This window comes from Myotis daubentonii, chromosome 14 (genome assembly GCF_963259705.1).
Source record: "Myotis daubentonii chromosome 14, mMyoDau2.1, whole genome shotgun sequence".
In the NCBI taxonomy this organism is placed as follows: domain Eukaryota; kingdom Metazoa; phylum Chordata; class Mammalia; order Chiroptera; family Vespertilionidae; genus Myotis; species Myotis daubentonii.
The window spans coordinates 48,514,940-48,529,090 of record NC_081853.1 but is presented as its reverse complement, the minus strand read 5'-3'; the positions used below and the strand labels follow the sequence as shown (position 1 = coordinate 48,529,090).

Genomic DNA, 14,151 nt, shown 5'->3' with positions numbered 1-14,151 from the left:
GGGATCGGGCCCACAACCTGGGCATGTGCCCTGACCAGAATCGAATCTGGGACCCTTCAGTCCCCAGGCCTATGCTCTTTCCACTGAACCAAACCAGCTAGGGCGTGGGTGACTTTAAATCATTCTGTTTTCACTGGGGAAAGTTTTAAATTTTTCACCACGAGTTAACCTAATAGCCATTGATGTGTAGATGTTTGTGAGGGGGTTACTATTTTCCACAATAGAATAAGAAATTTCTATCAAATACTAATACACTAATAGATTCTTTTATGAATGTTGTAATTTAGCAAATGATTTTCAGCATATATCAAGATAATCATGTGTATTTACTTCTTTACTTTCTTTTTTGAGTAAATTTGGCATATTAAAAGCATACTGTTTGTTAACTTTTTAAAATATCTTTTTTACTTATTTCAGAGAGAGGAAGGGAGAGAGAAAGAGAGATAGAAACATCAATGATGAGAGACACTGATCGGCTGCCTCCTGCACACTCCCTTCTTGGGATCGAGCCTGAAACCCAAGCATGTGCCCTGATTGGAATTGAACCTTGACCTTCTGGATTATGGGTCGATGCTCAACCACTGAAACACATTGACTGGGCTATTTGGTAAATTTTAACATATGCATATATATACACACTCTTGAAACAATCATAAACATTTATCTACCTATCTCTCCTGAAAGTTTAATTGTAGCTCTTTGTCACTCCTCCTTCTGACCATAGCAAGTGAAGAGAAAGGGGATGATTTTAACACAAATCTATCACTAACTCATCAAATAAATGTAAAACATTAAGTCATGTATTAGATTTGAGCAACATGAATAAACATAATTGATGAATAAATCACCACCCCTCGAAACAGTAGAATATATATTTTTCAAGCACACATAAAACATTTACAAAAATTGTTAAAATCTATACCACAAAGCAAATTTCAACAAATTTCAAATGACTGATATACTGAGATTCCCCCTTCTGAAATCCAAACCAAGTGAAAAATTGATAACAAAACAACATTAAAAAACAGAAATAAATTGAAATTAAAACATTCTTCTAAATGAATGGATAAAAGATTAATGACAAAAATTAGACAATATTAGATAATATTTTAAACATTAAATTCAGTGAGAGAAAAATACTATATATGAAAAAAGTTGGAAAAGTTAGTGATGCTTATATATTACAAAAGAAAGAAGGTTAAAAATCAGTCATCTACAGAAGATAGAAATAGAACAGCAAATTAAACAGAAAGAAGAAAATAATATGGAATTCAATATTAATAAAATATAGAAAAGACCACCAAAACCAAATGATTCTACTCTAAAAGACTACTAAAAGTCATAAACCAGTAGCAAGAGAGATTTTCTTTTACAAATAGAGACACAAAAAGATATTGATTATTGGAAGTAAAAGAGGCATATATGTTAATTCTTCTGACATTAAAAAGATACAAAAATGTTGCCGAAGCCGGTTTGGCTCAGCGGATAGAGCGTCGGCCTGCGGACTGAAGGGTCCCAGGTTCGATTCCGGTCAAGGGCATGTACCTGGGTTGTGGGCACATCCCCAGTGGGAGATGTGCAGGAGGCAACTGATCTATGTTTCTCTCTCATCGATGTTTCTAACTCTCTATCCCTCTCCCTTCCTCTCTGTAAAAAATCAATAAAATATATTTTAAAAAAAAGATACAAAAATGTTATGAATTTTGGCAATGCATTTGAAAATTGACCAATAAATAAATAATTTCTAAGAACTAATGTAAGAAATAAAACAACAACTTACTCTCCAACTACTTAACAGATTCTACAATTGAGTAATTCCAACATGGAAATCTCCATGTTTACATACCTTCAGTAGTAACTTCTACCAACAGGTATAGGAAGTCTTCCTACGTGACTCCATGAGGACAGCAGAACCCCGATACTCAAAACCTGACAATGATATTAGAAAAGAAAAGAAATATAGATCAACTTCTCCTATGGTTGCAAAACAATTATGATCATCTCAGATAAAAAAAGAATATCTGATACAATTTATCAGCAATTTATGAGAAAAAAAAACCTCTTTGAAAACCAGGAATAAGAGTAGTTTCTTAATTTTATATAGAGTAGCTGTAAATGACCAACAAAAACATTCTTTTGAATGGTCTGTATACCACTGGACTACATCTGAGTTAGTACAAAGAGGCAAATATAAAAATTAAAACATGTGATTTGGAAACAAAGAAAGAAGACTGCCATTAATTGCAAATATAATTTTATATAGAAAATAAAAAAGTCTTTAGATATAGTGTTATAGTGCCGGGGTCCAACCCCAGCGGGTCCAGGGGTTCCCCAAAGGTGTGGACGGAGTCGGCGAAGAAGGAATGTCACGGAGACAGCGTTCAGTTGATCAGCAGCCTAGCCAGGATCTCTAGCCCAGATCTCCAGCCAAGTTCTGGTCTGGATCTCCAGAGAGGTTCTGTAGCCATGTTCCCTCACTAGGTTCTCCAGCCAGGTTCTGTCCAGGCTCTCCAGTCAGGTTCAGTGTCCAGGTTCCAGTCAGGTTCTCCTGCCAATCTCTGTAGTCAGGTTCAGTCCAGGATCCCTTGCCATGTTCTCCCGCTAGGCTCTGTCTCTAGGCTCCAAGGCCAGTCCCGGTCCAGGATCCTCTGGCATGCTCTCGCCAGCGAAGTTCTTCTGTCTCTAGGCTCCGTGTAGGTTCTGTCTTCTGAATTCTGTCTCCTGAGTTCTGAGTCTTTCTGTCTTGTTACAACTGTATTTATACCAGTTGATTCAATCCTATCAATCTCTATTACAAAGGTTAGGGCGTTTCTTATCTCCATTCCAGGGAGAAAAGATTATGTAGTTTAAGCATGATTGTTCGTAGTTAAAGGGATTAATTACCCGCCTGGCACTTAGTTGAGGGGTTTTATTCCCTCCCTAACTTCAGGGGAAAATCCCTACCTGGGGATTCAACCTTTCTCGGAGAGGTGACTTTGGTTAAAACACAGCGCCAAGAAGGTGAGCAAACATATTAAGAAAAGTATGCCATATATGCCAGGTCCCTTGAAACAGCAAAGATGGACCGGCTCCCGGCAAATTTCCCCTTTTTTATTTTTTAAAAGCAAGCATTAAAAAGAAAAACCTGAAACGCTCTCTTGTATCCATTTTAAGAGTAGGATTGGCGCTTTCTGCTATTACCTGAGTCCTGATCTATCACCCCAGGGAGAGCTTGCCAATCCTGCACTTTCCCGGGGTGGAAAGGCTGCAGTGGGGTTAAGGATAAGGCTCCTTGGGCCTACCTTCTCCCATGCCTCTACATTTACCTTTCCGGCACCTTTCCTTCCTCAGAAAAGCATGGACGTATTTCTTGTATAAAATGTTCTGTCTGACTGGGAGTAACCTTAATTCCTCTGCTAATAAGCATATATGTTAAAAGATCAATACGGAGTCTTTTTTCTTTAGACTCAGTATGGCACATCTTCTTAATCTAAAGATCAATACAGAGTCTTCTTTCTTTGGACTCAGTATGGCACATCTTCTCAATCTAAGAATCAATACAGAGTCTTCTTTCTTTGGACTCAGTATGGCACATCTTCTCAATCTAAGTTCTGTACTATCCACCTTCTTACCCTACTTATCCTCTATAGGGGGGTCTGTAGCACCCTGGTGGAGTCCTATCCGTCCCGAGTGTGGGGTTCTCAATGGGGGGGGCTTACCTAAGGGAATCCTGTTCCAGGGGTTCCCAAAGGTGTGGACGGATTCGGCGAAGACTATCCACCCTCTTCCTACGGTGGAGTCTGATCCGTCCCGAGTGTGGGAGTTCTCAATGGGGGAGGGGGGCTTACCTAGGGGAATCCTGTTCCAGGCATTCCCAAAGGTGTGGACGGAGTCGGCGAAGACTATCCACCCTCTTCCTACGGTGGAGTCCGATCCGTCCCGAGTGTGGGGCGCTTACCTAGGGGTCCCTGTTCGGGCGCCAGATGCCGGGGTCCAACCCCAGCGGGTCCAGGGGTTCCCCAAAGGTGTGGACGGAGTCGGCGAAGAAGGAATGTCACGGAGACAGCGTTCAGTTGATCAGCAGCCTAGCCAGGATCTCTAGCCCAGATCTCCAGCCAAGTTCTGGTCTGGATCTCCAGAGAGGTTCTGTAGCCATGTTCCCTCACTAGGTTCTCCAGCCAGGTTCTGTCCAGGCTCTCCAGTCAGGTTCAGTGTCCAGGTTCCAGTCAGGTTCTCCTGCCAATCTCTGTAGTCAGGTTCAGTCCAGGATCCCTTGCCATGTTCTCCCGCTAGGCTCTGTCTCTAGGCTCCAAGGCCAGTCCCGGTCCAGGATCCTCTGGCATGCTCTCGCCAGCGAAGTTCTTCTGTCTCTAGGCTCCGTGTAGGTTCTGTCTTCTGAATTCTGTCTCCTGAGTTCTGAGTCTTTCTGTCTTGTTACAACTGTATTTATACCAGTTGATTCAATCCTATCAATCTCTATTACAAAGGTTAGGGCGTTTCTTATCTCCATTCCAGGGAGAAAAGATTATGTAGTTTAAGCATGATTGTTCGTAGTTAAAGGGATTAATTACCCGCCTGGCACTTAGTTGAGGGGTTTTATTCCCTCCCTAACTTCAGGGGAAAATCCCTACCTGGGGATTCAACCTTTCTCGGAGAGGTGACTTTGGTTAAAACACAGCGCCAAGAAGGTGAGCAAACATATTAAGAAAAGTATGCCATATATGCCAGGTCCCTTGAAACAGCAAAGATGGACCGGCTCCCGGCATTATAGTTAATAAGCGAATTTAGCAATTTGATGAAAATATAAATACTAATATATTTTAATATTTAATAATGATCATGAAATAAATTTCAAAGATATAATTAGACATGGCATATCAATAGCCAAATACCTAGAAGTAAATCTAAAAGAATCTAAAAGAAATTAAAATTCTTGAGAGGAGAGAATATCTCTGATTCTAGTTAAAAATCTCCAACTTTTAAATTTGGGGTGGGTGGGTAATTCTGTTTCTGAATGCAGGTTGAGGGCCTAGCTCAGGCAGATAAGCTCTGCTAGGGGTAGCAGAAATACGTAAATGATTGAACAATTATTGGCACTAACAAAACAAGTTAGAAGCTTGAGGGAACAAAGACCATGGTCATTTTTACCCAGGGGATATTTCCCGGGTGTGTGGCTACTTGGGAAGCTGGAGATTTAAGCCAAAACCTGTGCTTCTCAGAAAACAAACACCGACAGGGCAGAAGTCCTGCATCAAACACAATTTCTGTTTTCTCCCAAGACTGTTCTATATGTTAACGTTACAAGGATTCAGAGGCTGGAGCCTGAGTTGAAAAGTCTAAGTGATGGAGCACAGTCTCCTACAGTTTGCCCTTCTCCTGCCCCCAAGCTCAAGGAACTGAAACTGACCAGACTCTCAAAATCCTTGTTGGGCTCACCCTGGTTGTGAGTTTAGGCAAACAAACAAACAAACAAATAAATACTGACTGTGTCTTTTAAACTATAACCCACCCCTGACTCGTTCATTTTAAATTGGGTGAATGTTATCATCTTTTCCAACTCTTTTCCTAACAAAAGGAAAGCAGACTTTCATTGATTGATACAGCAATCTACAGCCTCAATGACTCTCTTACTACAATGTCTGGCATTACATTAAAAATTACTAGATATTGCCAGGCCTGTGTGGTTCAGTTGATTGAGAATCTGACCATGCACAAAGAGGTCGCATTCCTGGCCAGGGCACATGCCTTGGTTGTAGGCTCAATTCCCAATAGGGGGCGCACAAGAGGCAGCCAATTGATATTTCTAATAGATGTTTCTATCTCTCCCTCTCCCTTCCTCTCTCTCTAAAAACCAATAAAAACATATTAAAAAAATTACTAGACATGAAAAAAGGGAATAAAATACATAAGTATGATAGAAAGAACTAATAATATACCTAGGACAATTTAAAATATGATCATTATATTAAAGAAAATTTAGGGAAAAGTAGATAACATGAATAAATGTCAACATAGAATTGAGACATCAAATGGGCATTCCAAATATGAAAATTCCATATCCATGCTGAGAAATATATTTAAAAATAGACAGGTCACAGTAGAAGGCAATATTAGGAAAACTGAAGATAGTTCAATGGGCAAATGTGCAAATGGAAATAGAAGAAAAAGAATGCAAAAGGAGATCAGAACTCAAATATTTATATATCACATTTTACATAATGAAGACTTCTTTTCCACTTCTTACTAAAACAAAGTAATAATAAAGATAATAATAAGTTTCTTAAGGCTTATTATTTAGGCAAGTCTATTATTAGATCTTGGATTTGTTACCAGTAAATGAATCCCCTCCTTACTGTTATGAAATTTGTACATTTAAAGTTTACCTATTTTTTTTCACACAAAATGATGCATTTCTGTTGTAAACATTTTACATTTATCCATATATTTACTATCTTCTTTGCTTAATAATCCTTTTATCTGAGATACACATTTTTAGATAGTTCATCAATGAGAGTCTTTAAATAGCAAACATGTTTTGTTTTTTAAAATGTCATAATTTTATCCCCAACCTGAGGTTAAATATATATCTAGATTGGGTTATTTCTTGTCCATATTTTGATATTGTTAGACTGATTTCTACCTCCTTTTGTTTTTGAGAAGCCAGGTCTCAGTTTATTTATTGTTTTTCCTAAAATCTATTTTTTTCTCTGGCTACTATAGTTCCTGTTGCTTTTGTCTTTTATACTTAAATTATGATATATGGGTCAGGTATTTTCACTGTTTTATTTTATTCCAATTTTTAATATAGGGGTTTCTTTGGTCATCTTAAATCTGATGATTTCATCTCATAAATTTTGGAAAATCCTCATTTTTTTTTCAAATATTAACTTTTTCCATTTCAGGTTTTCTCTTTAGATCTCCACTTGTCTCTGTTTGAGATTTTCCATTCAACAGTGTCACTTAGCATTTTTTATATGTTTTCCTTCTCTTTATATATCTGTAGTCTGCTGCATTATCGGATATATCATCACTTTTCTACTTCTCTGTTTTACTGTGTTTACTATGCTATTTAAATTGTCCAGTGATTTCCCAATTATGTAAATATTATGTACATAAAAATTACAACTATATATATAATTGTTAGAAGGTCTATTCTGATCTTATAAATACACTTGTTAATTTGATAGTTACTTATTCTTTCTTCATAATATAATGCAATCTTTAAATAGTTATACTAATACTAGTATGTTTAAATAAACATTTCTGTCTGCTGTCTTAATGTATCTGATCTGTTTTATTCTGTTTTTTTCCTTTCACCATAATCTCTGTTCATAGTGGCTTTTTTGTATACTGGATTTTTAGAATTTATTCTTTTTTGTTTTGCTACTGAGAAGTTCACATTTTTTGAAACCATCTGTAAAACATCTTTGATTCCTGGGGTTAAATTATGTTTCACCAGAGAATATTTTTATTCCTCTACTCTTAACTGAGAGGCATTTAAGCGATGGGGAATCACCTTAAACTAAATTGTTTGTCTTTGAGTGAGTTTTAATCACACAGATATATGAATTTGTCTAAACTTATAAGAGACTGGGCTTTTTAAAAGCAATTCTCAAAGTAATTGAGTATGTGTATGGGTGAATAAATACATACATATACACAGAATTTCTACGTATTTTTTTCTTACTTTACCTTCCATTCAAAGTCAAGGATGAGACACACAGCTATTTTGTCGATCTGTCTCTGCATTCTTTTTCTTTTTCTTTACCATTGGTTTTGGCGTTCGTAAATGCAAACTTAGTATTGGGGTCTTGTATCAAACCCACCTGCATTGCACACGTCTCCGGTTTTCTCTCCCATCCACCACAAAAGCAGACTTCAATATTTAGCTATCAGTTATCAGAGATACTCAGATGCTCCAGGGAATATCTTATAATCAAATCTAAGTATTGTTCCACATTTGCTTTTATTCTCGATCTCTAGCCTCTCAAGACTGTCTTATTTCATGCTAGATAATATATTTTATCTAGGACATTTTAGGTATTCTGCATCAAGCTGGGCTTTCTGGTCCTCTGGGCCACCATATTACTAGAACTGAAAAATCAAGTTTTGTTCCTTTAAAAGTCATAGCTGTCAAAACCAGAGACTAACATATAATTTGAAAATACAGAGAGAAAAACTACCCCACAACAACTTCTATTTCTGAGTTGCACACTCTCTCTTCACACATACAAAACTATAGTTTAAATGAGTACTTAATTACACACTGGTAAAGTTGCTGGATAATTTGGCAGACATTCTACTTTTAGAAGCACTCCCCATAGATTTATATATCACATTTTACATAATGAAGACTTCTTTTCCACTTCTGACTAAAGCAAAGTAATAATAAGGATAATAATAAGTTTCTTAAAAGAAGGATGGGGATATATCAGGAAAGTTTAGTGAGCTGAGACAAGGAACAAGTCAAGGGTGTTACAAGTTAAAGGATGGGTGGTGAATATGCTTCAGATACAAGGTAAAAGACTTAAGATGTGGTAGCCCTCATGGATCCTGAGTATATTATTGTTTTAAAAAATCCCAGATTCTCTGTATTATTGGGGGAAAGGCTCACAATTTACACATAGGACTGAACTAAACGGCCTTTCCTCTGGCTTGCTCCCATGTGGAGTTTCATGTATGGCTGTGCTCAACTTCTCAATCTCCGAACCTATAATAATAAAAGTGTAGTCTGCTAATTAGTCTGGATGACCTTCCAGACAAAGCCAAGGCTGCAAGGGCCAAGGCAGAGGCAGCCATCACAGCTGCGAGGGCCCAGCTGCTTTGCACGAATTTTGTGCATCGGGCCTCTAGTTAAGACATAATTTTAGACCATTGTTGGAGAAACTGCCTGAGCACATGGGCAATGCTTCTTATTTTTCCAGTTGTTTGAAGTGAAATCACTAGAAAAGCAGAACTTCATGCTTCCAAGCCTATTTTCTGTTTGGTTTCTGTTTCTGAGAATGCTGACTTGCTTAAGAAAGCCTAATTAGTCAGTTCATCAGCATATGCTAATCTGATTAATTCTGCCTGCATGTATGTGGCCATATGCCTCCTTTACAAAATTATTTCCCATGAAAGATACAGGCAACTTGGAAAATATATTTCCTTTGCATTGGTTATAGAAGTGACTGTCATTTCTGAGCCTTTAAGAAGACTGATGGTTTCTGTCATAATCTCTTTGAGACCTGAGCCACCATGTGAAATGCCCCCATTATCCTGCTGCAGACATAATATAAATAATCCCTATAACTCCCTTGACAGAGAGAGGGTGCCCCTGAGATCAGTCCAGAGGATGGCAGCCATATGCATGAAGCTATCTTGGACACTCTAGACCAGCTGTGGGCAAACTACGGCCCGCGGGCCGGATCCGGCCCGTTTGAAATGAATAAAACTAAAAAAAAAAAGACCGTACCCTTGTATGTAATGATGTTTACTTTGAATTTATATTAGTTCACACAAACACTTCATCCATGTTTTTGTTCCGGCCCTCCGGTTCAGTTTAAGAACCCATTGTGGCCCTCGAGTCAAAAAGTTTGCCCACCCCTGCTCTAGACAAGCTCAACCTCCAGTTAAATAGCACTGAGTAACTCAGGTTGATAACACTTGGAGCAGAAGAGCTGCTCATCTGAGCCCTGCCCAAATTCCTAACCCACAAAATTATGTAACCTAATAAAATTGTTATTTGAAAGTAGTTGTTTTAAATGCAAGAAATACATGGAACGCTTGTTTAAGCAGAACGTATCAACTTTGCCAATAGTTGGAAAATATCATTATTTTTGGAAATTTAACTTTTCTCAGCAAATCTATTGCTCAGGAGTGAACTAGAGAATTGGACATTTGGAGAAAACCAACTTCTGAGATGAGCAGATTTCAGTCAAACAGCAGAAGATGAGACCTTGAATGAGATGATGATTAATCGCATGTATTCAGTTTTTCAAGCCAATGGTTGTCACTGGGGAAACAACCTGGCAGAATCAGAGCTACACTATGAAACCCACCCTTAATGGGCATAGATAGGGTCGGGTAATGTATGTGTTGGCAAAAGCAATGCAACAACCTCCCCCTAGTGTAATCACAGTCCTAATCATCTTAGCATTTAGAGATCTGGACTCAAGGAATTTCATTTGAGACACCATTAATCTTTAAATTACAATGCTCTGTATAATAATATGAGTTGCTATTAGTACTCGGTTATCAGGACTGGGGTAAGATGCAAGAATACCTGTACAGTTAATAGGTCAGAAAACATTGCACCTCTTACTAAGCTATTGTTGCTCAACTCAAAATCCACCCATCCTCTAGAGTTCTCTCTAATGCTGGGGCTGGGAATCTACAATTATATTTCTCATTTGAAGCTGCCTTCCTGTTACTTGTGCCAGTAAGATTACTGGGCAGAAGAAACAGAGATTAGCTCCTTCTTGGTTGACTTATGGTTCCTGTAAGTGGTGCATCAGCAATAGCTCTTCAAACCGGAAGCAGCAGCAGAGTGCAAGTAGCAGTTAGATCCAGGTTTTAGCTTTCATCAAGCCTCTAAAATCCATCTTCCCAGAGATACCAGATCAGAGCTATCTGTTTCCTTCTCCCTCTCCCTCTACCTCCTCGTTCTCTGCTATGTGTGTGCGCCTGTGCATGCACACACATGCATATACACGCCTAATTATTTAAAGCCACTGAGATTCTGTATTGTTTGTTTCAGCAGCCAGCATGACTTATCGTTATTAATACCAGAGCCGGAATGACATTGTGAAAACAAACATTTCTCAATATTCAGCGTTGGCCTAGTGATTGAATGGAGGATGACAAGACAACACATACAACAATCTGAACAGCTCCTTACCCATGTCATTCAAATTCAAAATATTTGATAAAACTCGTATCTGCAATAATTTGTAACACTGAACAATTGATTACTGAGCTAGGGAAAAGAGTCAAAAAAGGTGATTTTAATATGTGTTGGTTGCTATTGAGTTTGTTTAGCAACCAAGAAATTAGACGGTGTAGAAGTATAAATAGAAGGATAAAGAGAGACCACCTATGCAGGGCCTGAAATAATCTATCAATGAAGATACAGCTGAGGGGAGAGACTGCTGATACACTCTTAGTCACCCTCCTCCAGTGTTTTGCTCTTGTGTTAACACCCTTTATCTACATTCATAAAACAAGGTATTAGCACCATTCATTGTCAAAGAGAGTATCTCATTTTATCCAATATAATATCAGGAAATGTATTAGCAAATGACATACTTAATCAAGTACAGCTCTATGACTACCAGTCTAGTACTTCTGTTAAAGAAAAACAACAACAACATGTACTTAGCCAGGCATAGTTTAGATTTCCTGAGATTTTCTCCTCTTCTTGTCCCACACATCTGCTAAGGGCCATCTTACCATTCCCCATGATTTTAATGACCCACCATTTCCTGACTGCTACCAAAAGTGTATGTGTTGGTCCAGAAGCCATTTCTGAGCTTCAACCATATTTCCAAAGGCCTCTTAGACAATCCTACTTGGATGTGTATACGTACCACAGACAGCACATACAAAAATAAAACATATTGTTCCTTTAAACCTCCTCCTGGGACCCCTTATCTTATTTAACAAATTGATCATTCACCTTGTTTCCCCAGATAACAATGTTATAGTTATATGGGTCCTATTTTTCCCTTTTCTGTACAGCCAAATGATCTTTAATCCATGTTTAGGCTACTCTTCTGGAAAATGTTCTCGTTTTTGAATCCTACTTACCATTCCCACAAACCCTATTATCACCTATATCTCCTCACTCACATCTTTTTTTAAAATATATTTTTTATTGATTTCAGAAAGGGAGGTAGAGGGAGAGAGAAATAGAAGCATCAATGATGAGAGAGAATCATTGATCAGCTGCCTCCTGCACACCCCCTACCAGGAATGGAGCCTGCAACCCCAACATATGCCCTTGACTGGAATCGAACCCAGGGTCCTTTAGTCCACAGACTGATGCTCTATCCACTGAGCCAAACAAGCCAGGGCCTCACTCACATCTTAACATGCGTTTTCTCTCCACTTTCCAGCCTCTTTCTCACCAGCATCAGAATCACCTGGAACTAGAAACACAAATTCTCAGGCACTATTCTAGTTTTACTAGATCAGCAACTCTGTGGATACAATGACTGGTGATTCTGACGCACATTCAAGTGTGAGAACCCCTGCTATACATGAAAGATGATTTCAAGTATTTTCTTCCACTCACATATTATATTTAATGCCAATATTCCTCTTCCCACTGAAGCCTGTGTGTGCACTAGAGCCATAATGCTATATAGAAAATCTGGAATGCTCTATCTTAATCATTGCCTATATATTTGAAGTAAATCCAATTTTATCTTTGGCTCTTTATTATTACTAACAAATTTCTGGCAAACACCAGCATCTGACTCAACTTCCTAGTGCACCCTGACACCAAAGTTAATAACAAGGTATCTACTCCAGCAATAAGCACACTATGGCCAATAGGCCAAATCAAGCCCAACCCCCGTCTCTGTAAATAAAATATTATTGCAACACAGTCATGCATATTTACTTTTGTATTGTCTTTGATTGCTTTTGCATTACAGTGGGAGAGTTGAACAGTTGCAACTGAGACCATATGGCCTGCAAAGCCTAAAGTATTTACTATCTGGCCTTTTATAGAAAAAGTTTGCTGACTCTTGATTGACCTTATCACTGTGTATTCATTCAACACAGATTTATTAAATACATGCTATTAATCAAGCACTGATTCAGACACTGAGGATATAAAGGTCAACCAAAGATACAGGCCCTGGCAGTCGTGGGACATATATTTGAATGGCTGCTGATGGTGGCTGACAATAAACAAGCACACAGGTAAATAATTAATAACATAATTTCAGAAAGTGATTTGCGCTGTGAAGAAAATAAAGTGGACGCAATGATAGAGAGTGACTGTCAAGAGGCGGCACCACTGGGTTAGGTTTCAGGAAGGCCTCTCCAAGGAGTTGGTGTTAATCTATGACCTCAATGAAAATGATAAAATGATAAAAAGAACAAGATGTGCAAAGTTTTGGGGGAGGAAATGACCTTGATTTGCCCTAAGAATGTAAAGAAAGCCAGTGTGGCTGGAGCAAAGTAAGTGCTAGAAAGATACGAGGTCCCGGCTAAATGTTTGTGAGACTTACGATCAATGACAAATTGTATTCTTTCATTTTCACAGTGTCGCATAGAAGGAAGTAATATTGATTAAAGGTTGCTTACTATTCTTTTGTGTTAATGATTTATGTTGGTTGCAGTGCAAGCATAAATGATTTTCACATCAATGGTGAGAAAATTAAGAACTTCTGATTAAAATGAAGAAAAAAAAGAGCAAGATTTATGTCCCCTTTTGATACAAGGTTGAAATATTGCTCCTTACTCATCTCCACCTTGATTAGGTTGTTTAAAGTGGCAGAGTTAAGCCAGAACTTAAAATCTTCCTTTCCCCCAAACCTAGAGACGTGAACACATACAGAACCAAACCAAACCCTCCAAAACACAAAGACTATCAGTGATCAAGCAATGTCAAGAGCTGATGACCTGAAGAGGAGCAAGAAATAAGTTTTAAAAATAAATACAAATCCCTTTCTATATTTTTAAAGGAGAAAACATTGGACACAGGTGAATAGTTGGGGGATGGTTTGTTGGGAAGAGGAAAATATATTAATAAAACACTGAAAATTCTCATTAAAAAACAGCAACTAATATGTGCCTGCTTTGGCAGGACATATACTAAAATTGGAAAGATACAGAGAAGATGAACATGACTCCTTGGTAAGGATGATAGATAAATTCACGAAGAATTCCCTATTCTTAAAAATGGGCAAAGGACTTGAATAGACCTTTCTCCAAAGATAATATGCAAATGATCAACAAACATATGAAAAGATGCTCAAAGATTACTAATCATTAGGGAGATGCAAATCAAAATTACAATGAAGTATCACCTCTCACCTATTCGGTTAGCTACTATAAAACATTATACTGAGCGCCCAGGAAATAAAAAGTATTGGTGAAGATGCAAAGAAATTGCAACCCTTGTGTATCGTTGGTGGGAATAAAAGATGATGCAACTGCTATGGCAAAAGCTATGGAGTT

General features: G+C 38.1%; 1 non-coding gene across 1 annotated transcript; it reads left to right on the top strand.

Moving 5' to 3' along the window:
* Positions 1-13,763: 13,763 nt before the first annotated feature.
* On the top strand, positions 13,764-13,868 carry LOC132215982 (U6 spliceosomal RNA). Its single transcript, XR_009448671.1, has one exon. It is a non-coding gene; the product is annotated as a U6 spliceosomal RNA (small nuclear RNA).
* Positions 13,869-14,151: the final 283 nt, after the last annotated feature.